The 4,638-nt window shown below is 38.0% G+C and overlaps 1 non-coding gene across 1 annotated transcript; it reads right to left on the reverse strand.

Moving 5' to 3' along the window:
• Nucleotides 1-793: 793 nt before the first annotated feature.
• LOC122063532 lies at nt 794-900 on the reverse strand. Its single transcript, XR_006135378.1, has one exon. It is a non-coding gene; the product is annotated as a small nucleolar RNA R71 (small nucleolar RNA).
• Nucleotides 901-4,638: the final 3,738 nt, after the last annotated feature.

Consider the following 4,638-nt stretch of genomic DNA (forward strand, 5'->3'; position numbering starts at 1 on the left):
CGTCATTGTCAGGGAGACAGTTCCATGTTATTTTTCGCTTTCTTTTGGTAAATCGGAGTGCTTTATTTTCTTTTTCTTTTATCATTTATTGAATTCCTAAGAAGAACAACTTGCAATAATAGTTGTATTGGTGGAGGTCACCAAGCCTCATAGTATGGTAAAGACATATTCCACCCTGTAGCAGTACGTTAGGAATTGAGCAACCTCGGATCCCTGATAGGTAAGCTCCCAAAAAGCTAAAAAACCAAAATAAAAAAAATCCATTCTTTTGTGCTTGTCTTATTCTAGTTGTGGGTAGTTTTCTGTTGCATGAGTGCTAGGTGGGTATGTAATACTGAGAATCGGTTAGAAAGAAGAGATCTAACAAGTAGTAACCCTTTACGTATACTCTCATCAATACCTTTCAATATGGGAGACCAATAAAAAATCCCTCCACTTAAATCTCTAAAAAGATAGGTTCTACCCTACTAGAGCATCCAAACCTTCCTGCATAGTTCTACCACAATCGCAGGGCAATAATTTTGAGCTAAAATCTTAATACTATATGTTGCCCCACTTCTATGGGCTGACCTCTGAGGATGCATACCTATTCCTCAGGGAATTTGAAGATGTATGTGTTCTAATTAAGATTCAAAAGCTTTTTGGTGATGCTATTAAGCTTAGGTTCATCACTTTTGCACTAAAAGACCAAGCTAAGAAGTGGTTGTATAGGTTAGCCACAAATTTTACAACCACATGGGAGAAATTCACAGTTGTCTTCCTCAAGAAGTTTTTCCCAAATCATAAGACCAATAAGCTTAGAAGTGATATCCTCTAGTTTCGGCAAAATCTTAGTGAGTCCTTTTCTAAACTTATGGAGATATTCAAGGATCTACTCCAAGAATGCCCTGACCATGGCCTAGACTTATGACATTTGTGTTAAATAATTTATAAAGGTATTGTTTACCCAACTAAATAAATGATAGAGTCTATATGCCCTGGGAGATTCACATCCTTTACAAATGAAGTAAAGGCATGGGAATTCTTACTTGGCCTAGGTGACAAAACCCTTGAGTGGGAATCAACCCAAGAGAGTGAAAAAATCATAAGAGGGAAAGGATATTTTGTGGATGGGATAGTAGCCAAGGAAGCCCACTTGGATAGCTTAGTCAAAAGAATTGAGGCTATTATTCCTAGAGAGCCATAATCAGTCAATATGGTTAAGATGAGTGCTTGGTGCAAGTCCCCTGAACATGTTATAGAAGATTACCCCAATACCTCTGGGGGCATTTCCAATGACAGTGTTAATGTCTTATATTAGAATAATCTATATAGTAACACTTACAATCTAGGGTGGAGAAATCACCCAAATTTCTCTTAGAACTAGGGCAACCAAGCAGGGCCTCCTAATTCCCATAGTCAAGGTCAACCTAGACCCCAAAGGCCTTAAATAGCCTTTTGCCCCAAATATTTTTCCTAGGCCAAATGTAGGACCTCAGGCTAGTTTTTCTAGGCCCCCTCTCATATCATCTTATCAGCAATCCCCTAGGTTTACCAACACTAGAGAGGCAAGTAGATTAAGTGACTTGGAAAAGAATATGACCCTCCTCATAACAAGCCATCAAAATCTTACAAGAGAACTCACCCAAGTTGTCTCAATTTTAAGTGAGAAGGAGAAGAGAACATTACCCAGTTAACCAGAGCCTAACCCTAGGCATCAGACTGTTAGTTCACAAACACCCACTAATGCATCACTAAATGTGGTACAAGGTCAGACCTAACAAGAGTACTCCAACCAATGTCATATTGGTTATGCCCTTAGGAGTGGTTGAGAGTATCAATAGAGTGTTCCTAAATCTTCCCTATCTATTACTCCTGTTAATTCTCCTTCTGTTGAAGACACAAGTGTGCCTCTTGTTCAAGGTTTGTCTTATGAACCTAAAGCAACTAAAATGATTTGGTTGAGGAAGTCAAAAATGGTTCTTTTGAAAAGAGCAAAACCTTAACAGTCCTTATGTTCCCCCGTCTCCTTTCCTAATTGCTTGGTAAACAAAAAGATGACTACTTCCATGGACAAGATTTTAGAAGTCTTCAAAAAGATAGCAGTGAACATCCCTCTTTTAGATGCCATATCCTAGATCTCCGCCTATGCAAAGGTCCTAAAAAATTTGTGTACTCACAAACGTATCACTAGTGTACCCAAAAATGCATTCTTGGCAGGTAATATTAGTTCCATAATTACTCAGCGTATAACTGCCAAGTATAAGGATCCAGGGAGCCCTACCATAGCTTATGTCATAGGCCACACCTACATTGAGCATGCCTTACTTGACCTTGGCATAAGTGTGAATCTTTTGCCTTACCATGTGTATAAACAACTAGGATTGGGAGAATTGAAAACCACAGGAACTACTCTTCAATTGGCAAATAGGTCTGTTAAGATTCTGAAAGGGATGGTTGAGGATGTCTTACTTAAGTTGGAAAATTTATTTTCCCTATTGATTTCATTGTTTTAGACACCCAACTAGTTTCCAACAATTGGGACCAGATCCCAATCATTCTTGGTAGACCATTCCTTGCCACCAGTAATGCCATAATCAATTGCAGGAATAGTACTATGAAACTTTCTTTTGGTAACACTTCTATGGATTTTAATGTCTTTAGGTTGGGTAAGCAATCAAATCCCCATGAGGAGGAAGTTTATATGCTCCAAGAAATTCCAGATTCCATTAAGACTTATTTTGATAGTGATTTTGATTCTAAATTTCAAGAGTGTATGGAACAATTTGGTGAATTTGATGAGGGAATCATGTCTGTGGTTTGGAGTCTCCAACAAATTTGTAGAGCCCATTGGACCCTTATCTACCTTAATGCCTAAGTCTTCGATTGTTGAACCCCCTAAGGTTGAGTTGAAGGAGTTCCCCTCCAATCTTAAGTATGCTTTCTTAGGTAAGGATCACACTCTTCTAATCATCATTGCTTCTAATTTGACTTCACGTCAGGAACAAGAGTTGATCGAGCTTCTAAAGGAAAATAAGGAAGCCATAAGATGGACCATGGCTGACATCAAAGGAATTAGCCCTTCTATTGTTCAACATCATATTCACCTCATTGAGGGGTCCAAACCTTCAATAGAACCCCAGAGAAGAGCTAACCCAGTGATGAAGGAAGCCATTTAAAAGGAAATACTTAAATGAATGGATAATGGGATCATTTATCCCATTTTTTACAAAGGCAAGTGTTGTTGCAATAGACCATTTGAGGCCCTCATGAAGCAATATGGGATCACCCATAAGCTGGCTATGCCCTATCATCCTCAAACCAGTGGCCAAGTTGAGGTATCCAATAGGCAGATTAAGCAAATTTTGGAAAATACTATCAACCCTAATCGTAAGGATTGGTCTCTCAGACTTGTGGACGCCTTGTGGTCTCAAAGAACTGCGTTCAAGACTGATCTTGGACAATCTCCTTACCACCTTGTGTATGGGAAGGCATGCCATCTTTCAGTTGAGTTAGAGCATAGATCCTTTTGGGATATAAAGAAGTTGTATTTTGATCTGCCTACTTCTGGTACTCATAGCAGACTCCAACTATCTGAGTTGGAGGAGCTTTGAAATGATGCCTATGACAATGCTAGGATTTATAAGGCAAAAACCAAGACTTTTCATTATAGACAAATCCTTAGGAAGTCTTTCACACTTGGTGATAAGGTTTTGCTTTACAATTTTAGGTTGCATATTTTTCTAGGCAAGTTGAGGTCCCATTGGGATGGTCCTTATGTTATGCAGAATTTTTTTTCTCATGGTGTTGTTGAGGTATTAAACACTAGCACAAGTGCAATTTTCAAGGTCAATGGTCAACGGTCAATGGTCAACTGTCAACAGTTGAAGTCCTTCATTGTGTTGTCATCTTCTGCTCTAGAAGAGGTCATGGATCTCCATGAACCTCTTTAAACAAATGATAAACTTCTACCCAGGTATTACCCCCATGTATTGTCTTTGCTTTTAATTCTTTCTATGCATTGAGGACATTGAATGACTTAAGTGTGAGGGAGGAAAATCAATATTTTTTCCTTTATTTTCATTTGTTTTTCTTTTTGTTTTTGAGCATGCTAAGGATGAAGTCCTACTTTGGCTTTTAGCTAATAATCATACCATTCGGTTGCTTGATGTATGAAAGTAATAATTTTGATTAAGGTACCCATCTTGAACCATAAAAACCCTATTGAGAAAAAAGAAACAAGCCTGTATCTTTAGGTGGGACTCTCTTTTGAAAAATAAGAGACCATTGTTTTACGATGTTAGACCATATATAAGTCTATAGGTTCCTTGTACTCTTAATTTGGAATTGAGACCATTTTTTTTTAATTTGGCATAAGTTGACAAATACACAATTTTAAATGAAGAGTGAAAAGTGGTATAAAAGTTGATTTCCTTGGATCTAGACAGTGCATTGTGCCTCAGGAAGCATGGTGTCTTGATCAAAACTCTTAGGGAAGAAATTTTTTAAAGAACTCTGGCATCATTGTCTATATGGGCATATGCAACAAGCGAAGCTACATAGTAACTTGGGTGTCTAGTGTTTGCTCCACCATATCATTTAGGCAAACAGTAGTGGAGTAGAATAGAGTTTACTATGAAAAAAAAAAAAAAAGAAAAC

The sequence above is a fragment of the Macadamia integrifolia genome, unplaced genomic scaffold, assembly GCF_013358625.1.
Source record: "Macadamia integrifolia cultivar HAES 741 unplaced genomic scaffold, SCU_Mint_v3 scaffold135, whole genome shotgun sequence".
NCBI classification, from domain to species: domain Eukaryota; kingdom Viridiplantae; phylum Streptophyta; class Magnoliopsida; order Proteales; family Proteaceae; genus Macadamia; species Macadamia integrifolia.